Raw genomic sequence first — 14,594 nt, 5'->3', positions numbered from 1 at the left:
TAGTTCAGTCAAAGGAACTTTTATGAGTGTTTAGAACTTTCTTTTCCTTTTGAGTTCAGGAAACCAACACATTTTGAGTAATCTGAATTGTTTTGACGTTTTGAGTTTTATGAACTTGTTTCTTTTACTTTAGACCAACTTAAATTTAACTGAAACTGGGCTGGGATTTCTATTTCCCAGCATGCTTTGCCATGACACTCAAAAGGGTTGCTAAGATTAAGTGTTATATTGTGTTTTTGGTACAAGATTAACGTTAAGTGTGAGGTTTAGTGTTTAATGTTTAGTTATGCGATATTAGAAGAGTTTCAGTGGAGCGTGAGTTTAGTGTGAGAACATTTATTTTTAAAGGAACATGCCACACTGAAAAAAATGATTTGTTGAATTTACAAAAAAAAAATTATCGTAAGTGGTCGCAATCAATTTATTTTATATCAATTTAAACAAAAACACATGCAATTCCCATAAAACCAATTCATTTTTTTTTTATTAAAATCAAAAAACTAAATTTAAATTATTTAAACGAGTACAAATTAATTATGCTTAATTTAATCGGGCCATAATAATTTTTTTCAGTGCACTTTATTTTGAAAATAGGCTCCTTTTCCGTCTCCCCTAGAGTTAAACAGTTGAGTTTTACCGTTTTCTAATCCATTCAGCCGATCTCCGGGTCTGGCGGTAGCACTTTTAGCATAGCTTAGCATAGATCATTGAATCTGATTAGACCGTTAGCATCTTGCTCAAAAATGACCAAATACTTTCCATATTTTTCCTGTTGAAAAATGGACTCTTCTGTAGTGACATCTGGTGTGAATGCACAGTTACACATCTCCTGAATGAGTACAGAATCTGATCAAAACACAGGAGAAGAAGAGGCAGAAACAAGCAATCTAAGCCTGTTGCCAGTATCGCAGATTATTGGGTTTGAATGGTAAAAATATCTGTAAAAATGCTCGTCCTGGCGAGTATTCGGGTAAACGCAGTTGGATATGTCTTTAGTGAACGTATAGAGTTGAATGAGAAATCGGGTGTTACAGTGAATTTGGTCCGTGCAGCTCTTAAAGGGCCGGACCTCATATTCTGTGTGAAGCAGGGCGGGGCAGGAACATGCCGGTCAAGTGAGGTTTTTGTCACATGTCTGTCTTGTTTGTGGAGCACGTGGGGTTTTGTTATTTTGAGCATGTGCTCTTGTCATTGTCTGTTTCCACCCCTCTTGTTATCCAATCATTGATTATTTGCCCCATCTGTTGTCCTCGGTACCTGCCTTGTTTCTCTCCTATTTAATCTCCTTCCGTTTTCTGTCCTGTGCTGGTATGTTCCTGGTAATTATGTTTCAAGTTGGTTTTCTGTTATTTTATGTTTGATTATTTCCCCCCTCGTGGGTTTTTGTTTTGTGTTTATGTTTATTTTGTAATAAATACCCTTTGTTCCTGCACTTGAGTCCTCGCACCAGTTTTTCCTGTTTTGATCGGGACAGAACGTACCAGTCAACTAGAGGACTCAGCAGGAGAAGTTTTTTTGTTTGTTTGTTTCCCGTCTTGCCATGGAGTTCAGTAGACAGCTACAGGTGATGCGGCAGGTGAACTCGAGATAGATCCATCAGCAGGGGATGGATGTAAGAGAGTTCGCCAGCCAATTCCTCATTGGTCTTCAACCTCTGCCTGGACATGCCTCTCAGCTCCAAGGAGATGGAGAGTTTGGGGACTCCTGACTTCTGGGAGTTTGTGGACCGGCTGGACTCCAGTCCTCCTAGGACCATGGTCCCGATAATTCCGGTGGTTCCAATTGTCCCAGTTTCGGTGGTCCAAGCTACGGTGGTCTCAAAGCAGAGGAGGAGAGGGAAGGCGCCATCCGTCCCTGCTCCGTTGGTCCCAGTTCATATCGGTGGCATATCTATGGCATATACGCCGATGCCGATATATCAGACTGATCTCATGAAATGGCGTATGTATGACACTGTGGCGACCCACAAAGAGGACTGTTAGAGACATTAACTAAGGGACTGTACCTTTAAGGGAGAAGCAGGTGATATGTGTGTTCCGGTTAAAACGGTTGTTGTGATATTTGATCTCGCTCACTGTTGAGTTCTGAGTTTGATATAAGGTGGAGAGTAAAGCTGACTCGACGCATCTCCGTCTCTTGTCTCCTCACTTATTCCACTCCACATTTGGTGACCCCGACGCGAGTTGGATACGGCTGAATTATGTCACACAACGACGGTGGTGAGAATGCTGTTAGCGGCGCGGCTAATATCGGCGTGATCTATGCGGCCACCATCAAATTACCGGACTTTTGGCAGCACAATCCACGGCCGTGGTTTCAACACATATAGGCTCAGTTCCAGTTGAGAGGAATAACACAGGATGTTACAAAGTATTTCCATGTGGTAGCGGCTTTAGATGCCTCGACGACAGCCAGAGCTATGGCGCTGTTAGAGGCTCCTCCAGCTGACGGCAAGTACAACGCACTCAAAACATTCCTGTTGAGCCTCTTTGAATCAGTGAGTCGAATCAGCGGTTTGAATTGCCAAAGTCACGTGATTTCAGCAGTTTGGCGGTTTGACACGTGATCCGAATCATGATTCGACTCACTGATTCATAACGCTTCGAAGCTTCATGATGCTGTGTTTTGAAATCGGTCATCACTATGTAAGTCGTTATTTAGTTTTTTTTTGCGCACAAAAACTATTCTCGCCGATTCATAAAGTTATTGTAGAACCACTGTAGTGAGATGGACTTTGTAACGACGTCTTTTGTGTCTTTTAAGGGTCTTGAGAGTGTAAAGTGCATTGTGCCAATGGCGGCCTTTCTGAGCCATCAGATTACAACTAAAATATCTTAATTTGTGTTCCGAAGATGAACGGAGGTCTTACGGGTGTCGAACGACATGAGGGTAAGTAATTAATGACAGAATTTTCATTTTTGACTGAACTAACCCTTTAATGGAGAGGATGCTGGCTGTGCTGGGCGCGGCGGATCCATCATTTTCCTGCGGCAGCTTCCAGCACCCGTGCGCACCGCACTGGCCAGTTCCTCCCTCCCTTCCTCCAGAGACTACCGGCCGCTGGCGGTGGAGGCAGACAGGATTTTCTGGGTCTGTTCCTCGCCACCCGTCATTTCCGTTTCCTGTTGGAGGGCCGGCGGTTCACAGCGTTCGTTGACCACAAGCCGCTGACGTTTGCCATGGCCAAGTCTTCGGAGCCATGGTCTGGTCGACAGCTCTCTGCCATCTCTGAGTAATAATAATAATTAATTAATAATAATTAATAATAATAATAATAATTTGTTACATTTATATAGCGCTTTTCTAGGCACTCAAAGCGCTTTACATATAGAAGGGGGAATCTCCTCAACCACCACCAATGTGCAGCACCACCTGGATGATGCGACGGCAGCCATATTGCGCCAGTACGCCCATCACACACCAGCTGATTGGTGGAGAGGAGAGTGAGTGATGAAGCCAATCTGTATATGGAGATGATTAGGAGGCCATGATGGAGAGGGGCCAATGGGTAAATTTGGCCAGGATGCCGGGGTTACACCCCTACTCTTTATCGAAGGACATCCTGGGATTTTTAATGACCACAGAGAGTCAGGACCTCGGTTTAACGTCTCATCCGAAGGACGAGTACATCACTGACATTCAGCACGTGGCCGGCAAAGACAATTTCGTCCTCTCCCGGGCGGTCACAGGGTCCGTCCATTTAGGCCTCGACAACGCAGCCATGGCTGAGGACAGACCACGGACTCTGAGGTGCAAGCCTACAGGACGGCCCCCACAGCGCTGCTCATAGAAGAGGTGGTGTTTACACTACACTCCTCTGCGACGTCTCCACCGGCCAACCACGCCCCATGGCACCTGCTGGCTGGAGGCACAAGGTTTTTGACGCTATCTATGGCCTTTCCCACCCGGGGGTGAAGGCCTCTACCAAGTTGGTGGGGGCCAAGTTCGTCTGGCCATGCCTGCGGAGGGACCTTAGGGCCTGGGCGGCTGCCTGTGTGGCGTGCCAGCGCGCAAAGGTGACTCGTCATACCAAGGCCCCTTTGGCACCCTTCAAAGTAACAGAGAGACGTTTCGATCATGTGAATGTGGACCTGGTGGGTCCACTTCCTCCCTCCCGTGGTTATACCTACCTCCTCACCATGGTGGACAGGACCACCAGAAGTGGTTCCCCTGTCCTCCACTACATCAGCCGAAGTGACCCGGGCATTCATTATGGCTTGGGTGGCCCGTTTCGGCACACCGTCCGACCTCTCCTCGGACCGAGGTCCGCAGTTTACATCGGAGCTTTGGACGGCAGTCGCCAAGGTCCTGGGGGTGAAAGTCCACCGTACCACAGCCCAGAGCCATAGAGAGAGAGAGTTGCGACAACTCCATAGACTCCAATGGAACGGGTTTTTTTACAGCAATGGCGGCTCGTGGAGACTCTCAATAGTTCCCGGAAGTAGCAGCCGCGCCATAGAGTTACAGCAGAACAGAACGTTTGTGATGCACTTTTAAACGGTAAGACGTTTAATCAGTAAGATTTTAAATTATCAGCACATCTTAATCAAAATAACTTGTAAATTAAAGCCTGCTTGTGTAGATTATTCATCATTAAAAAAAATCGCTGTAACTACATACTCATGCTACATACACATGTCGATGTGTAATAAAATGATTGAAAATCAATGCATTTATTGACTATTAATTACCAAAAATCGCAGTTCTGTCACTGTGACTATCAATTTGAATTGCCCGCCAAAGCACTTCCTGGAACTATTCGAGGTCTACATGAATCACGTGACTATCAAGCGTTTTGAACTTCCGTTTGAACTCTCTCTCTCTCTATGGCTCTGCCACAGCCTATAACCCACAGAGTAACGGACTTTGCGAGCGGTTTCATCGCGTCATGAAGGCCGCGCTCAGGGCCAGCCTTACGGGCAACAACTGGGCTGACCGCCTCCCAGGGGTTATGCTTGGCCTTCGCTCCGCCCCCAAGGAAGATCCTCCAGCCTCATTGGCCGAGCTGGTGTACGGCCAGCCTCTGCGCGTCCCGGGGGAGTTTCTTCCAGTGCTCGGTTGCCTCCCATCGTGCTGTGTACCGGGATATTGCGGACGCTTTTGTTCCCATTCCGACGTCTCACCATGTCCTACGTGCCCAAGGATTTACCGTCAGCCAAGTATGTTTTCATCTGCCACGATGGCCATCGTACCCCGCTGCAGCCCCCCTACGATGGGCCTTTCCGTGTCCTGTTCGGAGGGTCTAAGAACTTCCTTGTGGATATGGGGGGCAGGCCTGAGCGGGTGGCTATAGACCGTCTCAAGCCTGCTCATGTGGATATTGGTGAACCGCTTCAGCTGGCCCAGCCCCCACGGTGAGGGCGCCCCCCTGCGGCAGCCTCGACCCCTGCCCCTGACGCTGCCCCTGCCCCTGCCCCGCCCTTTTCCCTTTGCCCCCCTCCTGTTAAAGGGTTAGTTCACCCAAAAATGAAAATTCTGTCAGTAATTACTCACCCTCATGTTGTTCCAACCATGTAAGACCTTCGTTCATCTTCGGAACATAGTTTATTATATTTTTGATGAAATCTGAGAGCTGTCTCACTCCTCCATAGGCTTTCAGAGGGACTGAAACTTGATGGCCCAGAATAGTAAGTAAAAACGTCATTTAAGGAGTCCAAATGACTACAGTGGCTCTGTATTAAGTCTATCATGCGACGAAAATACTTTTTGAGCGGAAAAACAACAAAAATAACGACTTTATCACACTATTATTGTTGTTCAATTTGAGCCTCTGACGAGAGTTCGCGGGAGTGCCACGACGCATGCGCGAGAACTGAGATTACGGCGTTCTTCTTCTTCTACTACTTGACTGGCTGCTCACTCTTTCGGAGTAGGGTTAATCTCAGTTCTCGCGCATGCGTCGTGGCACCCCCCCCCCACCCAGCGCCGCCCCTGGTTGTGATATTTGATCTCGCTCTGTAATGGTTCGTTTCGGCGTAGACATACACGCAGAATCACACGGCGTAGACATACACGCGGATAGCTCAAAATGCGTACAGATAACACGGCATTTGGCTTTAGAAAGGGGCGTGTATGTTTACGCAAAGTCATGATGTCATGTTGGATATATCTGCGACAGGCTCATATCGGCCGATAAAATCACCCGACCGATAAATCGGTTGGACTCTAATCAGCACAGCAATTACTCAATGAGTACAGCAATATAGAACATTTAAATAGCAAAACATTAAACACTAAACCTCACATATAACGTTAATCTCACACACAAAAAAAACATAACACTTAATATTAGCATTTACTCCCTTTTGAGTGTCATGTATGCTGGGAAATAGAAACCCCAGTCCCGTTTCAGTTAAATTTAAGTTGGTCTAAATGAAAAGAAACAAGTTTATAAAACTCAAAACAGTGAAACAATTCAGATTACTCAAAATGTGTCCGTTTTGAGAACTCAAAAAAAGGAAGAAAGTTCTTAACACTCATAAAAGTTCCTTTGACTGAACTAATGTGTTTAATTTGAGTTGGTGTGTGAGATTTCAGATCCTGTGACACGTCATTTTTACGGTTTTGCATGATTGGATATTTCCTGACAGAAGTTAATTTATGAAATGACGGCTAACTCTATAAATCCGTCTTACCTTTCCGGAGCTGTTTTTTTTTTTCTTCAGAGCTGTGAAGAAGATTTGTGTAGATCTGTCAGTTTCCAGACGGACGTCTGCTCTCTCTAAAGCGCTCGTCACTATTACACAATGTTTAATGCGTGCACATACATGCCTTTACTGTCACATCAGTGTCAGGTTTGCTGCTCTCTCAAAGAAACCAAACGTTATCCGTCTGTGATGACACACACCAGCCATGTGAGCAGGTTTAACTACAGTAAATCTTTATTTACTGAAACATCAAGTCTCAAGCCGTGAGGGAAAGGAAGGATTTCACTTTAAAAGCAAAGCAAATAAATCAATAAGATTGAGCGAGTGCTTTCTGCCTCTGATGCAACGCAATGTTAGTCAATCTAGAGAATCATTAACCGCCCATAAACTCTCAGATTATCAGATTGATTAATCATTTATGCTAAATTAATTAGACCTTCATTTTGTTAGATCTGTGGTGGAATATCATCATCAAATATCCTGTGCTCAAAAATCATAAACCCATAATTGCTTTACTCGCTTTTCCACCTCTTGGATATTCATCCTTTTCTACTTATTACTTAATTTTTTACATAAACTTAATAGTCACACAAAACAAAAAGTGATCAAAGCAATTAATGAACACATTCAAAATAAAAGTGTGTTTACATAATATATGTGTGTGTGCTGTGTATAATTATGTATATATAAATACACACACATATGTATATATTTAAGAAAACAATATATGTATTATATATTAAAATATTATAAATATTTGATAAATATATATACAGTATACACATGCAAATATTTCTTAAATATATACATGAATGTGTGTGTATTCAAATATACATACTAATTATGTTATCTGAACCACATAAATTATTATCTATATATAAATACACAAATGCATGTATATATTTAAGAAAAATATTTATATTTTATTATAAATATTTTATTATTTGAAAATATTATAATTATTTAATAAATATATACAGTAATATAATATTTATATTATAAATATTTATATTATATTTTTCAAATATTATAATAATTTAACAAATATATATACAGTAGTATAATATTTATATTATAAATATTTATATTATATTTTAAAATATTATAATAATTTAATATATTCTGTAATATTTATATTATAAATATTTATATTATATTTAAAAATATAAATATATATACAGTAATATAATATTTATATGATAAATATTTATATTATATTTAAAATATTATAATTATTTAATAAATATATACAGTAATACAATATTTATATTATAAATATGTATATTATATTTTAAAATATTATAATAATTTAACAAATATATATATACAGTAGTATAATATTTATATTATAAATATTTATATTATATTTTAAAATATTATAATTTTATATATTCTGAAATATTTATATTATAAATATTTATATTATATTTAAAAAATATAATAATTTAATAAATATATATACAGTAATATCATATTTATATTATAAATATTTATATTATATTTAAAAAATATTATAATTATTTAATAAATATATATATATATACAGTAATATAATATTTATATTATATTTTAAAATATTATAATTATTTAATAAATATATATACAGTATACACATGCAAATATTTCTTAAATATATACATGAATGTGTGTGTATTCAAATATACATAATAATCATGATATCTGAACCACATAAGTTGATTTGACAAAATATTTTTTTTTTAAAGTGAGTGCATATATTGTGTGATATATTGAACTATTTGACATCCCTGTGTTTTATGTAAAGGAAGAAAATCAGTTTGAGCCGACAAATATTGCTTATATTTCACTGGTTATCAGACGCTTATGATTGGTATTGCATCAGTCATCAACCGGCGAACATTGCCCAGATTATTCTGTTCACTTTAGACTCAAAACCTGAAATGCACACATATATACGGAGTATAAACTGAAAGCAGCCCTACCTGCAACCGCTGTGTGTGTGTGTGTGTGTGTGTGTGTGTGTGTGTATGTGTGTGTGAACTCTGTTCAAAGACCATCAGCTCTCTTATCTGCAGGAATGCTCTCAATGAACAAGAGCTGAGCGCAGGCCTCAGTGTGTGTGTGTGTGTGTGTGTGTGTGTTTTAAAGAAGCCTAATCACTGCGGGGTCAAAGGTCAGTGTGAGCTGAGAGGACATCCTGCTTTTCGTCCACTCACCGTTAGATGCACAGACTGACCGGTGTCTGTATGACAGATAAAGCATCAGACACAGCTTAAAAACATGATTTTAATGGCATTCGGGCTAGACGTCGCTATTGGTGGAATTGATTACTGGATTTAAAGACGTGTGGCACTACAGGAAACGTGGCTCATCTTGGCTGACTGGAGGAAGTTGCCGATATGCTGTTTAGATCCACTCATTCACTATTCTATGCCAAGCCGTTTTTTTACTTTTTATTAATTCTCATGATATGAATTCTTGATATCAACAGCTCAATTTTCACTAGTGAAATATCACCATAGGCTGTCGTTCAAATTCAATTCTTAAAATCAACAATTAGCATTTCTGATATCAAGAATTCAATTCCTGGGATCAATGTAATTTCAGATATCTAAAATGGCTTTCTTAGTAACAATCACATTCATGATATCAGAAACTAACATTGTCACTAGTAGAGCTGGGTATTGACACAAATTTCACATTTCGATTCATTATGGATTATTTTGGATATGTATATGTATAATCTCTGAACTAATGTTGTAAACAATGGGAGTTAGTTGTAGCCTACTATAATATTGAAGGTAAAAATTAACTGATTTCTATACAAACACTTAAACACTACGTTTTTTTGGGATAATAGTAAAGTTATATGAAATATAGGCCTAAACATTTAAATGGTGGCTGACTGTCATAAAAACTTGCCAGATTTATTCAAACATGCATTGAATATTGAAGAACATTAAACATTATAATAAATGTACTACACTCTAAAAAAATGCTTGGTTAAAAATAACCCAAGTTGGGTTTAAAATAGACTAACCAAGCCATTGGGTTGTTTTAACCCAGCGGTTGGGTTAAATGTTTGCTTAAAGCAACCCAATCGCTGGGTTAAAACAAGCTAATGGCTGGGTTAGTCCATTTTCAACCCAACTTGGGTTATTTTTAACCCAGCATTTTTTAGAGTGTATGGTGCATATATTTAGCAAAATGCTCCACCCATTCAGAAGCTTGGCCCACCTAATAAGAAGCTTGGCCCACCACACCCAATCAGAAGCTTGGTCCACCAATCAGAAGCTTGGCCCATCACACCCAATCAGAAGCTTGGCCCAACACACCCAATCAGAATCTTGGTCCACCAATCAGAAGCTTGGCCCAACACACCCAATCAGAAGCTTGGTCCACCAATCAGAAGCTTGGCCCATCACACCCAATCAGAAGCTTGGCCCAACACACCCAATCAGAATCTTGGTCCACCAATCAGAAGCTTGGCCCATCACACCCAATCAGAAGCTTGGCCCACCACACCCAATCACAAGCTTGGCCCACCCAATCACAAGCTTGGCCCACCCAATCACAAGCTTGACCCACCCAATCACAAGCTTGGCCGACCCGATCACAAGCTTGGCCCACCCAATCACAAGCTTGGCCCACCCAATCACAAGCTTGGCCCACCAAATCACAAGCTTGACCCACCCAATCACAAGCTTGGCCCACCCAATCAGAAGCTTGGCCCACCCAATCACAAGCTTGACCCACCCAATCACAAGCTTGGCCGACCCAATCACAAGCTTGGCCCACCCAATCACAAGCTTGGCCCACCCAATCACAAGCTTGGCACACCCAATCACAAGCTTGGCACACCCAATCAGAAGCTTGGCCCACCCAATCACAAGCTTGGCCCACCCAATTAGAAGCTTGGCCCACCCAATCACAAGCTTGGCCCACCCAATCACAAGCTTGGCCCACCCAATTAGAAGCTTGGCCCACCCAATTAGAAGCTTGGCCCACCCAATCACAAGCTTGGCCCACCCAATTAGAAGCTTGGCCCACCCAATCACAAGCTTGGCCCACCCAATTAGAAGCTTGGCCCACCCAATTAGAAGCTTGGCCCACCCAATCACAAGCTTGGCCCACCCAATTAGAAGCTTGGCCCACCCAATCACAAGCTTGGCCCACCCAATTAGAAGCTTGGCCCACCCAATCACAAGCTTGGCCCACCCAATCACAAGCTTGGCACACCCAATCACAAGCTTGGCCCACCCTATTACAAGCTTGGCCCACCCTATTACAAGCTTGGCACACCCAATCAGAAGCTTGGCCCACCCAATCACAAGCTTGGCCCACCCAATCACAAGCTTGGCCCACCCAATCAGAAGCTTGGCCCACCCAATCACAAGCTTGGCCCACCCAATCACAAGCTTGGCCTACCCAATCACAAGCTTGGCACACCCAATCACAAGCTTGGCCCACCCTATTACAAGCTTGGCACACCCAATCAGAAGCTTGGCCCACCCAATCACAAGCTTGGCCCACCCAATCACAAGCTTGGCCCACCCAATCACAAGCTTGGCACACCCAATCAGAAGCTTGGCCCACCCAATCACAAGCTTGGCCCACCCAATCACAAGCTTGGCCCACCCAATCACAAGCTTGGCCCACCCAATTAGAAGCTTGGCCCACCCAATCACAAGCTTGGCCCACCCAATCACAAGCTTGGCCCACCCAATCACAAGCTTGGCCCACCCAATTAGAAGCTTGGCCCACCCAATCACAAGCTTGGCCCACCCTTTAAATCAAGCATACAATGTCCAATCTGCCCCAAACTTCACATGTCTGACACTAGTCCTGACCTGAACACATCTACATGCCAATATTCAGTTATAGTCAAAGCGCCACCTGCTGGTAGCAGGAAGTGTAGCACATTGAAGTGACTTTGCCATATTTATCCTATATTTACCCGCTTAAATGCATGTCTCCCACTATTCGCTCTTTTCCTGAGGCCACCGGGTGGCGGTGCGAGGGCCCTTTCATCGCTGCTTGTTATTTTTCCATTAAACTATGCGATCTGAACGGTTATCACACAAGCAACAGTGCTGTCTTCATCTGCACGGTGACAACAGAGACAATAAGTAACTGAGTAACTCCCATACACACATTGTGTTTGTGCTCTGTTAGAGAAAACAGAACGAACAGCTCAACCGCTGCGTCTCGGAGCAACACTGTGTCTTATTCCTCAAATAATCAACACATTTCAACGAATCAGATGAGTAAATTATTTATTTAAAAGGGGGGGGGGGTGAAATGCTGTTTCATGCTTACTGAGCTTTTTACACTGTTAAAGACTTGGATTCCCATGCTAAACAAGGACAAGGTTTCAAGTATTTCAGGACTTAACGACATCAACAATGTCACCAATGTGTGTTTTTGGTTGTACGGGCAAGACAACCCTGCACAGCTTCTTCCCAAAGAACACAGCGTTACTGGGACAGTGGATGGAGTTTGTTTTTCTGGAGTTGTGCAAGTGTTTTGTTTGTTCCTGCATTTTGGCGACGATGGTTTTATAAGCAAGGCTCAGTTCGACGCAGGATTTGTAGCTGGTCTAACGCTGAACGATCGAGCGGTCCCAGCGTTTAAGGTTCACGGTCGTGACTCGTGTGTTGGAAGCAGGCGGTGAGTAAAACTGCTTCAAATGTCTTTGTGTTGTTAGCTGTCGACTCGTTCATTCAAATGCGCTACTATTCCATTGTTTTTCTATGTAAACATGCACTAGTCTGACGTGCAAAACCGTTACGCTTGCTACTGCTAACATTAAATCACATACAATAGTCCATAAACCAAATTATATCCTCATATACCATTACTATACACACACACAACCAGTATTGGGGGTAACGCATTACAAGTAACGTGAGTTATGTAATAATATGACTTTTTCCAAGTAACTAGTAAAGTAACGCTTTACTTTTCAAATTTACAACAAAATATCTGAGTTACCTTTTCAAAAAAGTAACGCAAATTACTTTTTCACATTCATTTGATTGACAGCTCTCCTGCCCCCATGTTGAGAAAAATAAGTGCAGAGGCGTGTGTGTGTGTGAACATGAGGGTTATTGTAGTTCTAGACTAAATGTGAGCATTTATTCATCTCACTTGCACAATAAAGATTCTGTCCTCCTCAAAATGAATAAAATCAGTCAAATGCAAAATCAGAGCACCTCCGATAATTAAATAAAGTAAAACAACTATTTTGATGCATAATCTACCTTTATATTTAATTTACCAATGTCTTGCTGCTGACCTTTGATGATGAAAATGACTAGATTTTTTTATTTTATTGGTAAAACTTTTTTCTTCTGCATCCTATTCTACCATTATCCAGAATAGCAGCAGAGCTGCGCCCTCTACTGTTCATGCATGAATTTGCATTTTTACCTCAGCCTGGGGCTTATTATTTCAATTTTGGTATGAAGAGGTCTTTACCATTGCACAAAAATATAACTTTTTTGTTATAAACAAAAACAAAAACAAGCCCAGCCCAGGTGAGAAAAAGTAACGCAAAAGTAACGTAACACATTACTTTTCTTAAAAAGTAACTAAGTAACTCAATTAGTTACTTTTTAAGGGAGTAACGCAATATTGTAATGCATTACTTTTCAAAGTAACTTTCCCCAACTTTGCACACAACTGAGTTTAGGCTAATTTGGGCTCTGTTGTAATATTACAGTAATGTGTGAGTAAGGGCTGCCTATAAAGTTTACAGCTTTATCTTTAAGAAATTTTCAGTTATAATTTAATTCATTTAAGGACAGACACAATTTGTTCAGTAAACCAGTTTAATAAAGATTAGGGCTGTCAAAAGATTAATCGAGATTAATCGCATCCAAAATAAAAGTTTGTGTTTACATAATATATGTGTGTGTACTCTGTTAATTATTATTTATATATAAATACACACACATTCATGTATATATTTAAGAAATATTTGCATGTATATACTGTATATACATTTATATAATCTATAATATATATAAATATAAATGTTTTATATATAAAAATATTTTTTTTTCCTTAAATATATACATGCTTGTGTGTGTATTTATATATAAATGATAATTAACAGAGTACACACACATGTATTATGTAAACACAAACTTTTATTTTGGATGCGATTAATCGCGATTAATCTTTTGACAGCCCTAATAAAAATACATAAAAAGCTATTTTATATTTAGTTCTCTCTCCCCTGCTGTACCGAACCCGCACCGAACCGTGACTTTAAAACCGAGGTACGTACCGAACCGTCAGTTATGTGTACCGTTACACCCCTAATATAGTATGATAGTTTGGGTGTGTGTAATCCGGGTTACACACACTCATTCCATTCGCCATGTTGTCATTATCATGTGACCTACCGTCACTTCACTGGCTGAATCCGAAATCGCCCTCTATGCCTTCAAATATGGCATTATTTGAGGGGACAGCATTTGTAGTGGTGTCCGAAACCATAGTGGACGTTATTGAGTGCACTCATTCAATCTCACATTGCACCGTAATAACAAGTGTAGGCCCGACAGCCGATGTACAAACAACAGCTGTCCGACTTCACTCACTCGTTTTCATTCACTCCTTCAAGTGAACTGCATTAGTGGACTAACGTAGGGAATAGTGATGGAGGGTTTAGGGGCGATTTCGGATTCAACCACTGTCATTCACTTGTCCTCTCGTGGGCCTCATGGGATAGTAAAGTGTCCATCGATGCACGCTTCAGAATCTCACCGGTAATTGTAGATTATCTGGGGACTTCTTTTGTCACGTACTTTTGTCAAGTATGTGATTTCAGACTCAGCCGATGAGTTTTATAAGGATGAGAAGTCTGAAAGCCCTCCCTTTGTTTTCTAAGTTCATTAAGATTATTTGAGTATTGAACACACACTGCTCACACTATTTATGTTGCAAAATGGCATATAA

At 41.1% G+C, this 14,594-nt stretch overlaps 1 protein-coding gene across 2 annotated transcripts in view; it reads right to left on the bottom strand.

The window, feature by feature from the left end:
* The window catches only part of slc29a1b (solute carrier family 29 member 1b), a 34,659-nt gene extending 26,002 nt beyond the window's left edge, over positions 1-8,657 (bottom strand). Inside the window, exon 1 of one of the 2 annotated variants that reach the window (XM_079845213.1) lies at positions 8,609-8,657. The gene's annotated coding sequence lies outside the window, so the exon portion shown is untranslated. Of the gene's footprint in view, positions 1-6,635; positions 6,987-8,608 lie in introns of those variants that run through there. The other variant, XM_079845212.1, reaches the window with a different exon arrangement.
* Between the last annotated feature and the right edge of the window lie 5,937 nt (positions 8,658-14,594).

This window comes from Gobio gobio (genome assembly GCF_949357685.1).
Source record: "Gobio gobio genome assembly, chromosome: 19".
Classification (NCBI taxonomy): Eukaryota; Metazoa; Chordata; class Actinopteri; order Cypriniformes; family Gobionidae; genus Gobio; species Gobio gobio.
Note: the sequence above shows the minus strand (reverse complement) of the source record. Positions and strands in the feature narration are given on the sequence as shown.